General features: G+C 32.5%; 1 protein-coding gene across 3 annotated transcripts in view; it reads right to left on the bottom strand.

Annotated features, from left to right (window-relative positions):
* Positions 1-19,801, bottom strand: part of LOC130448458 (ATP-binding cassette sub-family D member 1) — a 142,178-nt gene that overhangs the window by 86,893 nt on the left and 35,484 nt on the right. Inside the window, exon 1 of one of the 3 annotated variants that reach the window (XM_056785857.1) lies at positions 16,255-16,338. The exons of 1 other annotated variant lie outside the window; for it this stretch is intronic. The gene's annotated coding sequence lies outside the window, so the exon portion shown is untranslated. Of the gene's footprint in view, positions 1-16,154; positions 16,339-19,801 lie in introns of those variants that run through there. One more of the 3 variants, XM_056785855.1, reaches the window with a different exon arrangement.

Below are 19,801 nucleotides of genomic sequence, written 5' to 3'. Positions count from 1 at the left end.
TACGAATTGTATTCCTTCTCGTAAATTTAGACTTTAGACATTTAAAAATGGGTAAAACCATCTACCTTCGAATACTTCTACATTGAAAAGGATAATGAGAGAAGCTAGTATTTTTAGAAGGATAGCAAACCATTCTTATAAAAACATCTAAATAATAAAATTAAGATCTTGCAGTGGGCTAAATAACGTAAAAATTTGAAGCATGTCGAGTATGAGAAAGCTTTATGGAGTGATGGGGCAAAGTTTGAGGTTTTTAACTTTCCCGTTCCAAAGAGCAATGCAATTTTGAAATGTAATAATCGATAACAAATAATTTTTAAATACACTTCTTAGTCAGAATCTGGGGAGATTTTTAGAACAGAGCAGCATAATATATTCAATTGGTATTTTTCAAGGTCTTAGTAAATTTACTTACCCATATCCGAAGAACATTAAAAAAGTGTTATAATAGATATAAAATGATATAATTCTTACATGTACATACATGATTTAACTTTGGTATAAATAGAAATGGAAAGAGAATAAAATTATAAAGTCATGAAAAAATATTGTAATTAAAAAGGCTTACAAAATTATATTAAGAGTTTACACTTAATAAATTCAAGATTAAGAAATAGAATTTCGAAAATACACAGATTGGAGCCAAGAAAATGAAGAAATCGTGAACCAATGAAGAGTCAGGTAATGAACCCCACAGTACCTAATGACGAATTAATATCTAGTTCAAAGTTTCAAGCTGGTGACCTCGAGACTTATAAATAAAATAAGAATCGAGTTCACATTTCGTGATCAAAAGAAACAAGTTTAATAAATTCAGCATCTGTTAAAAAAACTGAACAATTTCTATCTTTAATTCTTATCTTATAAAAGGTTATTATTTATTTTTTGACTGTGAAATGTTGTAATTAGGTCGATAACACCCATTATTATCAATAGGTCATCATTGAATTTATATTTTAATTTCATAAAGTCTTAGAATTAATAACCTATGGAAAAATAAGATTTTGATTAACATCAATGATAAATGAATAAGATCTAATATTTCCATTTTGATTTTGTTGCCAGAAGTAACTGCAGCGGTATTCGATATTGTTAGTAGTTTAAATACCATAAGTAAACAATCAGTCTTGAATCAACTAACGTCACTCAATATGCACTGTCTTATATTACATTTTACAGAATTTCCCAACTGTTAGATTTTTCAAAGTATCTGCTAATGGCACTCTATTGTCAAATATGACAAAATGACGGTGTTCCCCAAGGGTCGATTTTGAGCCCTACTCTATTTAATCAAGCTAATAGCGATATTTGCTCTGGTCCTATTTTTTCCGTCAAGTAGGCTTCATATGCAAATGATCAAATTATTTTTAGTAATGGCTATTCCATTTCAACTACTACTAACCTAATTCAGTCAGCAGTAAATTCTCTAAGCAAAAATATAAGCCAATTGGGATTAACTTTATCCGTAGCAAAATTTAGAAATTATTAAATTTAGCAGACGACCACCGACAATATTCTAATGTGCCTTTATTGATCCGCCTTCCCGTTGTGAATCACTGTAAAATTTTTAGTTTAACATTCGATTCTCAACTCACTTGGAAACAACATACCCTAGAAATCAAAAGCGAATGCTATGAATCATTAAGCATTATTTAAACATTATCAAAATCCTCTAACATTACCACTGGGGAGCTGATAAAATTCTCTTTTCAAAATATACAGAGCCTTAATTCACTAAAAATTAGATATTGGTTGTCACTCATACATCTCTGCTTCCAAATCAGACCTCGAGCTTTTAAACTCTGTGCATAATAGAACTGTACATATCCACCTTCTCAACAGTCCATTATACCTTTATTGAGTCCTTGAGCCCTTCCCTTCTGGGGTATGTGTGGTGCGTCTCAATTTGAGCGAATCTTCAAACTACAAAAGAAAGCTGTTAGATATTTACTCGGACTTAACAGCAGAGCTCACTACAGAGACTTCTTTAAAAGATTAAAAATTCTGAATCTTCCCTCCTTATTTATATTCCAATCCGTTTGCCTAATTCGTAAGCACGCTTCTCCAATTTCAGAAAGATCGTTGCACGGCTATCCATCCACCATCCACCAGATTGCCTTTACGGCAGATATAGAGAAGATGTACCGACAAATAAAGTTACATCCCTCGGATCGACAATTTCAACATATATTATGGCGAGAAGATAAGTCCAAATCGGTTCAAGAATATGAACTTAATACTGTAACTTACGGCTTAGGTCCTAGTTCATTTTTAGCCACCAGATGCTTGAAGCAACTGGCTATAGAAAATTCAAAGGATTTTCCCGAGGCAAATCACGTTATAGAAAACAATTTCTACATGGATGATTTAATCTCAGGAACCGACAGTGTAGAAGACGCCATTCATTTAATCAAACACTTGATAAATATTCTAGATTCTGCTAAATTTCCACTTCGAAAATGGACGTCAAATAGAACAGAAATATTTGAAAATTTAAATCTGGATCTCTCTTCCTCGGTATTTATGATTAAGGATGGATCCAGTACAAAAACGTTAGGAGTCTTTTGGTTCCCCTTAGAGGACGTTTTTAGTTATTCCGCTAGCAAATTAAGTATAAAAACTTATACCAAAAGATCGATTCTATCTATAATATCACAAGTTTTTGATCCGTTGGGATTAATCGCCCCGGTGACAATAACGGCAAAAATTTTACTGCAAAAATTGTGGTCACTCAAGGTAGATTGGGACGATGTTTTACCGGATTACTATGTTAAATCGTTTTTAAATTTTTATGACAACATATGTGAAATTAATAAATTAAGAATATCACGTTGTCTGATAATCAATAATGCCATTGACTTAGAACTTCACTATTTCACTGATGCCTCCATAAGCGCTTATGGAGCAGTAATTTATATTTTATCCCGAAATAATATTGGCTATAAGGTAAGTTTAGCTTGTGCAAAATCCAAGGTAGCACCTTTGAAAACAATTACCCTTCCCCGTCTGGAGCTTATGGCAGCACTTTTAGGTGCACAATTAGCTTCAAGGCTACTGGAATCATTGAATTTATCCTTTGATAAAATAATGTTTTGGTGTGACTCCACAATTACATTGGCGTGGATAAAAAGGGAATCTAGTACTCTTAAGACTTTTGTAGCTAACAGAATATCTCAAATTCAAAGCTTAACGATGGACAATGAATAGAGATATGTGCCTTCTTCGGAAAATCCAGCCGATTTCGAATCAAGGGGAGTACAACCTTCAGAAATTAGCTCATATAAAATGTGGTGGAATGGGCCCTCCTTTTTGCCGCATTCTAGCCAATAGCCTTTAGCTCCAAATAATGATATTACAAATTTACCAGAAACAAAACTTTCTATAAATTTAACCTTGGGAGCACAGATATGCAATGATTTTGACATAATATCTAAATACTCTAATTACAAAACTTTATTGCATGTGACTGCGTATTTATTTAGGTTTGCATCGAATTGCAAAAAGTCAGTAAAACTCAGAAATTTAGGTGAACTAACTTTGGAAGAAATTAATATCGCTAAATGTACTTTGATAAAGTCAGTACAGTACAAGAATTTTAAACCAGAAATAGACAAACTCAAATGAGGAAAACAGATTTGACGTAAAAGCAAATTGCTTCCTCTTTCACCATTCTTAGATTCCGAAAATATATTGAGAGTTGGTGGCAGGCTGAACAAATCTGATCTATTTTATAACCAAAGACATCAAATTATCTCACCTTGTAGGAATTATTTCACAGAATTAATTGTTAATCATGAGCACAAAAGGCTTTTTCACGCTGGTACTCAAACAGTACTAGCTACCATTCGAAATGAGTTTTGGCCTCTTTCTGGTCGCCAAGCTATCCGCAGAGTTTTACGAAAATGTGTAAAATGTTTTCGAGTACAGCCTACTGGACTAATTCAAAAAATGGGTGAACTACCTTCATCAAGGGTTAACCCATCAAAGCCATTTCATACGGTAGGTATTGACTGTGCTAGCCCATATTTAATAAAGGACAGCAAGCTGCGTAACAAGAAATACATTAAGTCTTATATATGTTTGTTTATATGTTTTTCTTCCAAGGCCACTCACTTAGAACTAGTTAGTGATCTTACCGTTGATGGCTTCCTTAATGCATTCAAAAGATTTATTTCTCGTCGTGGTTTATGTAGGCACATTTATTCAGATAATGCAAGTACCTTTATAAAGGCAAATAAGGATTTATTAAAGTATTTTGAATTAAGCCAATCTCTAGTTGTTCAAGAGTTTATAACCGATAACTTGATTACTTGGCATTTCAATCCTCCTTACTCTCCTCATATGGGAGGATTGTGGGAACGTGCAGTTCGCTCTACTAAACACCATTTGAAACGTGTACTTAACAACACTTACCTTACTTATGAAGAATTTTATACTCTTCTATCTCAAATTGAGGGCATCCTAAATTCTCGCCCTCTCCTTCCTCTTACCGAAGATCCTGATGATCTACAGCCTTTGACTCCAGCACATTTCTTAATCGGTACTGCGATTCAAACAATTCCAGAGCCAGCTGTTCCTGCTGACCACAAAATTCAGTTATCTCGATACAAGCACATTACTATGATGATACAGCACTTTTGGACTAGGTGGTCCAAGGACTACTTGAACTTACTCCAGCAGCGACCCAAATGGCGAGGTACTCAAATTGACTCTATCCAAGTGGGATCTATGGTGCTCTTAAGGGAAGATGATACCCCTCCAATGAGTTGGAAATTGGGACGCATAGTAAAGACCCATCCAGGCAGTGATGGACTTGTTAGAGTAGTGACAGTAAAGACTTACAGCGGTATCACTAAACGTGCCATAAATAAGATATGTGTTTTACCTATAGGCGATTAAGGGTTATTTGGTTGTACTTATTTTTTACTTGTATATAATTTTATGCTATGTTTATTTCTTTAATGTATATTTTTTTTGAAAGCTGGTACTTTCAAGGCCGGCGCTATGTTTGATTTTGTTTTAATTTTAGTTTAATTTTTATTTAGAAATTCATTCTACTCTACGCCTCTGGCAGTCTCTCTTTTTTCGTTACTTGTCGTTTTTATGTAGCGATACAAGAACGGGTATGTGTGTTATATAGACCGAAGTAAGAACGTTTTTGGTTCTAATAAAAGAAGCTTTGCTTCCAGAAAATAAATGGGACTTTGTTTCATTTAAAATAAATAGAAAATTTAAATACAAAATAAAATTATACAGTCCACTTCATTCAATACAACAAAAAGTAAATCCAGAATATCGTAGCAGCAAAACTTGAATTATTGCTTACACTTTATACATCCCCCTTAACCAAGTAACTCTCCAGACAAGACTTAACCATTCAAATCAAAACTCACCCATATATATCTAATGTTTTCCCGCCAGACCCATTTGTAGCAGCTGTAGTCAAATTCCTTACGGATATGAAACTTTACAACAAATTATATAACATCTGCATATTGATAATGTGTTAATGTATAGATAGACCATTTGTACCTGCTGTAGATCCAATTTACATTACAGTTTCAGCTCTAACTTAATTACAAAGACATCCCGAATGACTCGGAGCAAATCTCTTTCGTACTTCAATTCCTTAGGGATGTGAAACTTTACTATAAATTATAGAACAACTGTATATTGATAATGTGTTGATGTATATATAAATACTATTATATTACGGTCTCGTTGAAGTAAATAATAAATATGTAGTACCTCCGCTTCGGCGATCCTGGACCATATTCAAAGAAATCGGTTTTTTTATCTATTACAACCCGAACCCTCACCCCGTGCCTTCCACTTACTTCAGTCTTCGTTTTTGTGCTCTGTCGCCCACTCGGGTTTTTCGGTTAAGCTTATAAATTGTAGTATAATTATCGTATTTCACAATTAAATATTTTTATTATTACGTTACATGGGGGCGGGGGCAAGAAGAGATCCGGAAGATCTGGAAATAGAGGATCGGATAGTGCTGAGATAAAAACAATGCTTAAATCAGTAATGCGAAGGTTAAATGCGATTGAGTAAAAGCAAAAGCGTTATCGTCATTCACCAAGCCATTCCTCGGAAGATTCACAATTCTGATCGTTCTTCGGCGAAGGAAGAGAATAACAACTCTAATCCAGTAATCGTAGGTAAGCAAACTATGTTGAGCAAAAAAATGTACCAAGAATGCTCATAATATATTTAATTAAAATATCTACTAGAGTGACATGAGGACACAAGCTTGAAATTTCCTAGAGTGGAAACTGACATAGTTCACAAGCTCGGAATTTCCTAGAGTGGAAAGATCCTAGAAGATAAATCAACTTGAGTTGATGAATAAACCTATATTATATTATTTTATATTATTTTGGTTTTGTCAAGCCTAGAATGGCTATATGGTTTATGACCTTTTTTCTCTAGGTTATGGATAAAACATCAGACAACATCAACATTAACTCAATTCTGGGAAAAGAGACGCTGGTGAAAAGTGTTTCAGAACAAATTCTACAGGAATTAGTCCCACGTTACGAGAATCTCTTGTTAAATGGATTGAAAGAGGAGGTTAGAGTGGAACTCGTAAATAAATTTCTGCCTCTTGAGAATTTAAAGGCGATTGTGCCTCCTCTAATTAACTCAGAAGTCAAAATAGCCGTACCAGGAAACACTCTCAGCCTTAACGCATTTTTTATCTGATTTCGGGAAAAAAGGGTGGGGAGGAAGAGAACAAGTATATAGAGGCTATGCCTTACGCTTGCGGTGTGATGTTTTTCATCATGAATCTGTTACAAGGAGAGAGCTCTTGCTGTTGCATTGAAATAAAGACCTTAAAGACACCTTGCAAAATACCACGATTGGAATGCGATGAGTTTTCATGCATTTCCACCGTTTTCCTTAATAATAAGGGTATTACAAAAAATAATTAGAGACAAAGCTGAAGGCATTGTTGTTATACCTCAATGGTGTTCACAACCATGGTACCCAATATTTAAATCATTACTGATAGATAATCCCATAGTATTAGATCCTAACAGAGAATTGCTTTTATTTAGCAGATCACCCCATCCGTTGGGAAAAAGCCTTTCCCTGGTGGCGGGGAGGTTATCAGGCAAGCGCTAATACAAGGACGATTGCCTTTAGAAGCCTTAGATGTATGCCTAGCCTCAATAACAGAATTTACCCTAAAACAGTACAGTGGCGGCCTACGTTTATGGTGGACGTTTTGTATAAAGAAAAACCTGGATCCGTACAAGGTAACTGTCGAAGATGTTCTGGATTTTTTTCACTATACATTTTAATAGAGGCGCAACTTATGGAACCCTAAATTCATACAGATTTCAGACTTAAGATTAAGCTTAAGTTTTTCCAAGGGACTTCTTGGAAAAAGACCACCCAGCGCGAGGTACGATAACATTTGGGATCCCCAAATAGTATTGTCCTACGTAAAGACGCTTAGAACCGAAGATATTAGCCTAGAGGCTTTAAGTAAGAAGACTGCAGTTTTGTTAGCCATGGCTACTAGCCATCGAATACAAACTTTAACTTTAATTAATATCAAGAACATTTCAATCCAACCTCATAAAATCATAATAAAAAATCAGAGCGTTTGAAAACATCTGCAGTAAATAGATCTCAACCTCTTTTGGTTCTACCTTTCCTTGATGATGATCCTCAATTATGTATAGCTAGAGGGCCTAAAAAATATATTACCGAAATTGAAAATTTAAGAAACTCTTGTGATTGGCTTTTTATCACTTTTAAAAAGCCCCATAGAAAACTATCTGCTTCTACTATCAGTCGGTGGATCAAGAATATGTTGGAAAAAAGTGGAGTGGATATGGCAATATTTAAACAACAAAGTACAAGACAAGATTAATATATTATAGATAATTCTGAGTTTGCGAATACATATCTTAACTCTCAGTTCACGATTAAGTATTTAATTAGTTACTTGGTTAACCATATTGTTTAAAATAAAAAAAAATTTGAGTTGATTTGTTGTTGCAATAAACTTTAAACATCTTACTTACCTTAAATGATGTTCGATCTTGATTATTTTACGGTCTTGTTGAAGTAAATAAGTCCCTCCCTACCTATAAACACCCCTTGCAACAACAACTTTAAAGTGACTGAAGTAAGTGGGAGGCACGGGGCGAGGGTTTGGGGTAAGTAAATGAATTTTTTTCATTTATCGCATAGGGTTATAACCCAATTGAGTGATGTTAATTTAGGAGCACTTAGATACTAAAGTATCGTTGCCTTTCAACTAGTTTGGGTTTTTTCATATCGTAGTATTCTTGTAGTTTTTATGTGGAAGGAAAGAAAAATCTTCAAGACTATGGCCAGTTAATAATGACAGTTGATAGTTACAGCCATTAGGCCTGTTACGTTCTGTTTTATTAATTCTAATATTCAAGTTTTTGAATAAATGAATTTGTTATCGACCTCCCACGCGATTCGAAAATTTCAATAAAACCTCTTCATAGTGTTCTTCAGAACCGGATTTAGGCATGGGCCAACCCGGGCGTGCGCCGGGGGCCCCCGCTGTGGGGGGGCCTCGCGACGAGCCATATGATTGATTTTTAAACATATGAATGCAAGCGTTAGAAATAATGAATAAATTGACTATAATGAAAAATCAACTTGATGTAAGAATTCACGTAAAACGCCCGCCTTACATAGGCCCCTTAAGTATTTTGGCCCGGAGGCCACGATGACTCTAAGTCCGGCTCTGGTGTTCTTTCTAATAGTCTAACAATATTTTTTATATATATTTTTTGGGAACAAACCTATTACATTTTTTGTTTTCTATTTTGGTAATTAACAAAAAATTGTATGAATTAATTAAACAAAAACACACATTTCAAGTTTCATTAAAATGAGAATATATAAAATTCGTAATATCAAAATAAAGAATATAATTTTTTTTATAACCTTGAACGATAATATAATTCTTAAAAAGTGTCCAATAAAATTCATAAAGTAAATACAAATCTAATGAGATGAAAATATTCGTAATTTTAAAACAAAAAAGTAAAGATATCAATTCTTGCTATTGATTTATTGTCCGCAGATGAATCTTCTGACAACTCGTAATTGTCGATGTAGCAGTTAAAGTTGGGTTTACATTATATAACTGTTATATAGCTACATAAAAAATGAGCTATATATAGCTCCGTCAGCTACATATAGCTCTGCTATAAGTAAATTTCATGCCATTCTGTTTAGCAGAGCTGTAGAAGGTAGTTCCTTCAGCAGCTGCTGCTTTCGCCGCAGCTACTGTGATATCGTTAAGTAATCCAAAAAATACCCTTTTCAAAGCGGCACATCATCATCAATTACTTATTTATTATTATGAACTCTAACCTCATTAAGTTATCGTTACTATATTATTGTCTGTGTTTAGTATTTCTGTCAGTTTTATAGATTATACCCATTAAGGTATAGTCTTGAATTATTTAATATTTAATTATTATTAAAGTGATTGTATTGAAACATAAATATATTCATCTAATTTTATAATTATTATTGTATAAGATAAGAACTAATAAATAAAGAAACCTGTAAAACTAATACTGGGTTCAATGAATTTGATATTCGATAACCACTTGTTTTTAAAACGCAAGTTGGTGAATTGAGTTATTCAATTATATTTTCAACAGAGAAAATAGGCTTAAATTTTCTTTATAGCCGGGTTATATAGCAGATCTACATTGTCACTTTTTGACCTTGTAGCTGAGCTATATAACTGTGCTACATGTAGCTCTGCTACATAGTGTAAACCTTGCTTAAGCAATAGTATTGGATCAGTTAGTAATTTATAAATTTTTTACCCAGAGCTTAGATTATGGAAGGGAGATGTATATCTGGCAGTGCTACTCTATTGTTACCAAAACTGATCAGTCCGCCATTTTATTTGTGCCAAAAGTGAATACACGATGTGAATCTACAGTGATTTACACTTTTTTAATGGTAAACTGTTATGATGTCGGCTGTAAAAGTCACAGCCAGAAAAAAACCACGAATATCGTTTCACAGATAATTAATAACTGGGGTATACATCCTTAGATTATTGGTAACCATTTATTTTCATTGTTTGGAAATTATTTGAACTGTGACAAGGATATATTATACCTACTAAACATATGAGGAGTTATTTTATTTGTTATTACAAAAATTCTAATTCAAAACTTTATATTTATCTTGTGGTATTAAAGAAGTACCCTTTATTATTATTTAAATGTTACAGCTTTTCTAAATATCTGGAAAGAAGAAAAACGTGGATAAAGAATATGAAAATTGATAATTGGAACCAACTGTATATAAACGATTATGTTCAAAGCATTTTGCAAATGTGGTTTTATAAGACTGATACTATTTCAAACGTTCGTTTGCTTAATGATGCATTCCCCACCATTTTTTTAACGGCCTAAATACGTTCAACCATCAGTGGTAAGTAATTAGTTTAAAACAATTCTAATAAGGAATATATGGCACTGAGGTTTCAATAAAAATGTATGTTGTAATTAATAGAACTCTTCAAATTTCAGGCTCCTAAAAGAAAACTATCTCTCTTCAGAGCCCAGATATCCAATAGCACCCTCAACTATAGTAATATCCCGAGAAACCCCTAAAAAAATGTTGAGAAGAAAGCTCTCTCGTGAGAAAATAAGGAGAGAAAAATTAGGAGAAATTAGAGTACTGAAACAATTATCTGAGCGCTATAAAATGAAAGTAAATACTTCAAAAGATATTATTAAAGAACAAAACTTATATTAGCTCAGTTACATTTCTGAAAATTTTAATAAATATTTAGATTATTCTGTAACAATATTTAAAATGACCGTAGCAAGTTTTGAATAAGTAATGAGGTTTTATTAATCTGTCGTACATAAATATAAACTATATAAATATAGACCATACAGTAGCGTATATAAAAAAAGTTGCTGTACGTTGTGTTGGTAGAGGCGCATTTTAACAGAAAGCGATAACCAACGGAAAATGCAAGAATTATGATTATAGAGTTTCGAATAAAGTTTCAATTATAGCCGGTTTTGTTATAGGAACATACAGAAGGGAAGTCTGCGATAGCAATCCTAATTAACGGTATTTTATATATTTATTCGACTTTCACAATCTAACCAATAGGAAGCAAAAACCGACTTTTTCTAATTCCAAAATCACGTAAATGTGTCATGCTAAAAAAGTAGTTTAATAGTTGATTGTTACTTTCAAATCTCTTTGTTTTAAAAGCAATTTTAAAAACTTTTACTCGTACCATTAAATATATCTAGTTTATTCGGACTACTTCTTTTGAAAAATTGTTGGTTCCGTAGTGTATAATTAGATTAAGAAACTTTTCAATCCAGTTAAAAAAAATACAATGCACGGCAGTAATAAAAACGAACCTCGCGTGTTATAACAACATCTGGGACAGCGGCATGAATAGATTATTAATAAAATTACTATGTCTATTTAAAAAAAATCTCAAAATACGTCAATTTGGATAAAAAAAATGTTACATCTTGTAGTAAAGCATGCGGTATGTTATTTAAAAGTTCTATTCAATTATTCGAAAAATAAATATATAAAATAAAACTCAGACAGACATAGATAAGGATGATAAGTGACAAGTATAAATTAAAAACAATTTTACAAGGTTTGAATGAAAATAATTATCGTTGATTTAAATGTTTGAGCTTTTAACAAGGTTGAAGTTGATTCCGATAAATCATGCATGAATATTGTTCGACAGTGTTTTTAGTCTTCCTGCATTTCTCACAAAAAATAAATAAATAAACATATGAGCTAAATATGGCTGGAATTAATGAAATGAATATTAAGTAATACATGTTCAATCATTTTTTATATATCAGAATCAAGAGTTAAAAATTTTTTCCACAAATTAGAGAATATTCAACCATAAAACAGATTTTAAAGAAAAAATTCATTTTTAACAGCTTAAAATATCTTAACAGAGTATTTATAATGAATATCTAATATATGGATATATTTTTAATTGTATGTTATTATGGTTTTTAAATTTATGAGTTTCATCACTCAAAAATGTTGAAAACACAACAAACAAGTTTTTTATAGGTTAAAATTGTTTTAAACTGTGACCTAAATATATTTTTTATTTGTCAATCATTGAAACTTCCAACATATGATAAGATATCATAAAAAGGATACAAATAAAGTATCCGACATAAAAAATGGTTTCCATCTCGTACAGAACACTTTCAATATTATCACCCAGACGTTATAGGACGACCTTTTGATTGTGGTTTCAGCGCTTTAAATATATTTTAATTGTATTAGCATTAGGAGCTTCCCTAATTCCTGATAGGCATATTCAGAATAGTATAATCGCTCATTTTGACTCCATGAGCGAGACTACCCAACGGTAGTAATCTCCCGTCTTCTGTGCGCTTTCTACCCCGAAAAAAAAAAACAAAATGCAATATGAGTCTCCGTATTATGTAGGATACTGATTGGAAATGCTTTTTTATAGATTTACGCTAGTGTCATTGAAAAATATTTCCATATTTTTATTACTTCAGATATTTGGATAAAAAGCATATAAACCAGTCAATTCAACATTTTATTTGGAGAAAGTAGAACTACTTTTAGAAGGGTGTGATTTATAGCTTTTTCTTGGAGTGCTTCCTCTAATTTTGTAATGGGCACGTAATCTCAAGATTTCTGTGAGTGTATGAAAAATAGATGTGTTGCCCTAGTTTTCTTTCTAGTTTTATGTTATTTGTTTGTTGTTTTTCATATTATCTGTATTGTCTATTTCTATTCGGATTTTTTTTTCTCTCGTAACACTAAAATTCCCACCCAATTTTCCACTCATCAATCACAATAGTATACGTATTTGTAAATAACCAGGCCTCTACCAGTAAGTGTCCATCATCCCTCCTTTAAGCCAGCAACCAGAGTATTTCTCTCACATACCGCGACTTATTAATACACCTCGCATCCGCGACTCATTGATATAATATACCGTCACGTACTCGCTGCCATCAGAACTAATACGAGTAGGTATTAATCAATATAACTAAAAATCTGAATCGAATTAATTAAAAAAAACTTGATATTACTTTTGGGAGTTATTTCTACAATAAAAATCCTCTTAATATTGGGAAGCCGTAGGTTATCAAAACCGTTGTGTGAATAGCACGTATACCAAGTTTTTCAAAAGAGCGCGAGTGCGAGAGTATGGACGGTGTTTCCTCTCGCCTCGCGTTTCTGTGGCTCCGTTCCGTTTCGGTTTTTCGGGCGCGAGTCAAATGACATGAGGAAGAAAATAAAGACGCACAGGATCCGATAAGTATAAAATTTAGGTGGGTTCAACTGCAAATATACTCCTTTTTTTACTTTTTTGGAGTGTAATAAATAATTTTTGTGTTGTAAGTATAGTTAAAATAAGAAAAAATTAATAATGGCGACTTTTAGAGGCTTCAATTAAATTCGTTTTCGGTATAAATGTCACTTGAATTACGTCAATTCTGTAGTAGACGTAGCGAGCCACTGAATGGAGATGGCTAGCAGAGGTCATCTAGAACGTAAATTCTCTCAACTTAAGACACTTGAGCCATTTAAAAACATGTGAACACGATAAATATAATAGGTTTTTGTTGCACTTTCACATGGTAAAAATTGTAACGCATTGCGTGTAGCGTTTTTTTACGTTGAAAATAATAGATTACGCTTACGGCTTTTTGAAGATTCATGTGAAACTTCACAACAAATCGTTATTCACACATTTTTTCATGGAAACGAAAAGACAAGAACTAATTTTGAACAAAATACTGAGGCATTCAGAGAAGCGAGAAGCACTGCATTCGAACGAAAAGGCTTTACGATAACACCTGGTGGGTTGACGCATGCTCATTAACGTGGCACTATTAATCTCGTCATTCAAATGCCATATTTTCTATAACCCAGAAACATAAATTTTTTTATTTCATATCACTTCCTTACAAATCGATAAATGTTTTCCAGTACTAAGTCTGATGTGATGTAACTGTTTCATTTATATATCGAAATAGTCATTGAAAATAATATAAATTGATATATGAATTATCAATAAAAAGTGGTATTTACGTAATCTATCGATTATTCATGCTTGTAGCAATTGACCTTCATGCATATTACATAAACTTCCTTCCTTTTCACCTACCTTTTATTTTACAATTATTTCGATGAAATCATTGAAAAATGAATACATTTAACTTTTAAAGAGAGTTTTACCTTATATAATTATAATTGACATATTTTAGTAAGTACAAACTTATATTAAATTAATGTGAGATTATCTTATATCAACAAGCAAAGAAGTATAAATTTTAATACTATAAATAATAATTTCATGTTATTAACATACATTTTAATATTCATTTTTTACTTTTAATTTGAATAATTCTGTAAACTATTTTTCAAAACGATGTCAACGGTATCAAGGCAGCAATCACTTGCAGGTGTATTGGCGGACTTAAGAAATAAGTGAATGAGAATAATTTATATTAAAGAAATATTTCCCATTGCTTAACACACTAATTCTAAACCTACGAGTTACGATCACTTCTCATTCTTTTCTATCCAATATAAGCTAACCCGGCGAACTTTATTCCGCATTAGAAGCAATAAATGAGCAGATTTTGGATTTTATTAAGTTCAATTTTTTATTGGGAAAATAAATATAGATAAAAAAAAATTTCAATGATTCTTTTTTTGGTGCACAGGTTGCGCTTTTCGGTATAAAGCACAAGAACAAATAACACAGACAGTCTTCCGACTCATGAAAATACCACATATGGAAGACCATGGATTGTTTAGATCCAGACCACAAACTTTCAAAGATTGGCCTTGTTATTTGTTAATGGTCATGGCAAATGCTAGACGAATTGAAAATTGTCTGCCCAATGCGAACGAACTAATCAGTGCTCCAATCATATCGTAACTCTGCTCGATTCAAATCAGTACTTCATAAATTTCTTCCTTTGCGTTGAAAATTATCTAGTTGTTGATCTCTCAGAGTCGTTTCGCAGGCTGCCTCGCTTTGCTCTTGTGATTGAGAAGTTCGAAATCGAACCATACTAACGCGGTGCTCATCAAGTACAATTTTTTAAATCTTGTTTCGCAATATTTCGAGTCCTAGTTGCATTACGGCTTTGTCGGAGAAGATTCGATCGCCTTGGTCACGGCATTTTTAATGCACAAACTCGACTAAAAAAATTTCGAGTCTCCCAAAACACGGTAGATTCTTCAATAAAAGTCACTACTAATGGAAATATACTTTTTTTTATTATTAAAGGAATGAGACACCAATTGATCATATCAGAAAAAGCTTTTTAAACCTAAAAACTGGACAGAGTGACATTATCATCCTTTGCTAAATTAAGCAGTAAGGGATAAGAGTGACACAACCAGAATGTTGGAATAACATATTATTTGTCATTATAACAGTTGAGATAAACTGCTTGGTCTTAACTCAACGTTGATGTTGCGCGACGCCATTCCATTGACTGACGGGGGTTCTGTGGAAATCTTCTCTAAAAATCTAGTTCAAGAGGACGGTCCAAAAAATCAAGAGCATCAACCATTATTTTCAGTTCATGTACTCCAACAGCCAGTATTGGAACCCAATTTGCAACTAATTCATGAAATTTCATATTTTTAGAAATGATATTGTGTAAAAGAATATCACTCATATCGGAAATTGTGAATTGGCGGTATTCATTAATCTGTCCATCTACTTCATTGCTCAAATCATCTGTGATCACTGATGGTCGACATAAATATTTTCCCGTCCATCCTTCAAAGCTCTCTTCTATTTACTTGGTTACTATTCATCGCATTTGCGCTATACAAGTCGCTAATATGTCTATTATTGTCTATACTCGTAAATTGCTGTGAAAACTGAATAATTTACTATATTTCGTAGTCGGTGTTCTGATCTATTGTTTCAAACATTTGAGGATACTTAGCACACTGCAACAATACCATGGATGCATGAAAAATACCAGTTCAAACGTCATCGTTTGAACAAGATATGCCGGGCGTTGGTACGCATATACATTTCAATGAACGACATTGGATTAATTAAGGCGATTCAGACCTTACTTACTTACTCCGAATAACCTATATACTTGCAGAATAACTATAAATGCAGCACTTAAAAAACCAATCACCTAATTATAATATACAAACTTAAAAAAATTCCCGACTTGCCTGTAATATCAACTGTTTTACAAAATATTGAACACCCCATTCACGGCAAATTCACTACTGTGAATTGTAAATGACGGGAAATCTAGTAAATTATAATCATAATTAAAAAATACTGGTTCTGTTCAATTGAATAAACAACTCAATTTATTATGAATAATGTGATGTCAATAAATAATTAACTTTAGACAAATTAAAAATATTATGCAAAGAAAAACTATTTACGTAAATAGTGAAAAGTGCTATTAATTTATTTTATTTCATGTCAAACGAATGATGCTTATTATGATTTTCATGTTACATTTTCAAAAATTAATTATATTGACAGTACCATTAATTTTTTAAATTAATAGAATAAATTTAATTGGTATTCAATTGATAATAGTTTTGAGGATTATATCGCGATTCTAAACGTTCATTTATTATACATTTGATTCAACAAATAGTTTAGTAGAAATAACAGTTTTGCAGGTATTTTCAATAAAAAATGAAAATTGTTAATTTTAATCAGTTTTCAGTTAAATTTATTTCCGTTCAAAAGCTAACTGTTGATACAGTTATGCCTATAATGCCAAACATTTCAAGAAAATTAGAGTAACAAGATATTTGTGTCTGTGTCATGATAACACGTGCTCGTCGAGTAGACGCGTTTACAGAATGAATAACCGATACAAGTTTACGCTTCAAGAAAGAGTTTTATTATTATGTCGTATCTGCGTAAGAAAGCGGATTATGAAACTATGAATTGCAACAACAATTTCCGAACTCGCCGCTAACAAATCAGCAGTGTGAAAACGTACCAGACATTCTCAAAAACGGGCTCTGTTACCGACGCGCCACGTTCTGTACAACCAGTATCTGTAACAACTAACGAAAGTATGGAGTAGCACTGGCGTTAGTTGTGCACGCGAGAGCTTTTAAATGAAAAATATGACTTTCCTTTAGAATTTATTATACCATCAAAAATTTCAGCAATGATTAGAATTTATATAATGTCAAAGTCTACTTGATATTTAGGCCCCCTATGGTAAAAAATAAGTAACTTTGATTTATTAACATGTGATTTGAGAGGTTTCGTATATTGTCATATTTGAAAATGTAGCTATTTTTATTGACACATCGAAAACTTATTAAATCATCTACATGTAAAGGAGAAATTTATGTTGTGTCTCTGGATAGTAAAACGAGTCTTGTAGAAGGTACAAAATTCTCGATTTAATTCTCATTGATAAGAATTGAGCTTGGTTTAATACTGCTTCAATGTTAGTTTTTGAAATTAAGTATTTGGAAATTTTCAAATGGAAAATACGACATTAAGTTCAGAATCAATATTTATATCCTTACATCAAATTTTTTAATATAATTTGTTTAAATCACAGAAAATTAACCTGTACCAACTCAAAATTTATCACACTTCAGAAGGGTAGGCCGAAACAAGGTGATTGCAGTTCTGTTTGTTTTGTTAAATCAGCACTTAGAAATTCTGCAGAGTTATTGATGAACTTCCTTTAAATATTTCACAAAATCATTTCATTCAACGTGACAGCTGCCCTGCTCATTCTACACAAATGGTGAAAGTGAAGCATGGATTAGAAGAATGAGTGTGACATAACCTGCTAGATTTTCAGACCTATCCTTTGTTATTATTCTCTTGGTAAAGTTAAAACAAATAGTTTATCGCAAGCACTTTCCAAATAATAGTGAAATTGTAAAAATATAATAACTCGTTTGATAAATTACTAGAGAACTAGGAAAACGTTTTAAAAATGCGCAAATATATAAGGTGGATTAGTGTGGAGCCTACATAGCACAGGCATCTTAGTATTTAGAACATAATTTAAAAGGTTATCTGAGGAAAAAAAAATGAGACTGCGTTTACAAACTTTGCAATATAATAAACATACTATAGAAATGTACTGTTGTGGTCTTTGGCGCTGACGTTGGCGTGTGGACACCCTAGGGCCTAGGCACCATTCAAATATTTTGCGCTGCGTTTCAATTTCGAACCATTATAGCGTAAACGTCACATTTGGTATCTGCACAAAATGTCCAAATTCAATAAAGAAACAACAAATTGTTCATTGAATTAGTCCAATGTTATTGTGCATGATACAATAAAAGTGACAAGCAGCTTTTTCGTCAGGTGATATTAGGATGTCTTTTTGATGGCAGCTTTATTATATATCTCTACACAAGTTACCCGATATGTTTTAATTGTTTGATTGACACTATCTATTCATAAATAATCGGTGGCTTGTTGCCCCGACTTTTCCACTTATGCGGTCGTCTCGTACCTATTCCTCAAGTAATATAAGTGCTACCAAAAGTGTCGAATTTACATCCATTTTACATCACACAACTATACGCTAGCATATAGCATTCAATAGGAGACCGAGGCCGTAAAAAGTAATGTCATAATTACTATGTATATTTTTCAGCTTATTTCGTTTTGCCTTTTTTCTTGTTAGTTGTTTTAGCTCTTTCTTAACTTTGAAGGAATTACGTATTTTCTTTGGATTCTATTCCAGATGCTATTTTATAATCAACTATTCTTCGGACAAAATGCGATGAAACACGCTGGGTTCTTTCGGCTCTGCGAAAGCTTACGCTCGTTATCAAAATGCATACGGGCTATAAATTCTTTCGCAGTGAGAAACTGTAAGGTGGCTGGATAGCTGCAGCTTTTATTTACGGTATAGCGATGTTCTAATGTGGCGACCTAAAAAAAACTAACAGCTATATATCACCACAAAAGAATCCAAACAAATTTATCATTATATTGTGTAGGGGACTCAAAATGACCTTAGAAACACAATATGTAATTACTAGAAATGCACCAGGTTATTGATTGATCCAATTCCTGACCCAAAACATATCTAACAACATCTTGATACGGCTTCGGTCGCTTTTTTTCTTGTTACACTGGCTATTAACATTTCGAAGCACCCGTTTTCGATAAAAGACATTAAGATATTCTTGGTAATATTTAGACGTAGCTGATTTATTTGTTTATCACATTTTTTTGGGAGATCAATGCCATTAACATGTCGTAAAAGCACAAAATTAGTGGTAATCTGATAATATATCCAAAAAACATCAACAACTACTCTGTTGTGACCGCCTTCAAGTGTGTTTCTGACGTCAATATCATACTATTGACGAATCAGGTAATTGCATTTCATGTTAATGCACTAATAAAACCTGTCTCCATGAAAAATTTCCAGTGTATAGCTTAACCGAAAGTTATTTTGATTATTTTGATCCCATAAACCATGTCAATTTAACCTTATTTGATTCTATTCATATTCGAGAAGTGGATGACTTATTCGAGGCCAAAAAATGTTAAAATTAAAATCAGCGTACTAAATTTTTTTATATATATATATATATATATATATATATATATATATATATATATATATATATATATATATTTATATATATATATAGATATATTTTCTTAGAAATCCGATATAATTTGCAGTTGGTTATGAGGAATTGGCTGATACGTATTATACTGCAGTATGTGTTTTAAATGGACAGCAAAAAT

Source organism: Diorhabda sublineata, chromosome 8 (assembly GCF_026230105.1).
Source record: "Diorhabda sublineata isolate icDioSubl1.1 chromosome 8, icDioSubl1.1, whole genome shotgun sequence".
NCBI lineage: Eukaryota > Metazoa > Arthropoda > Insecta > Coleoptera > Chrysomelidae > Diorhabda > Diorhabda sublineata.
This window is presented reverse-complemented; position numbering and strand designations above follow the sequence as displayed.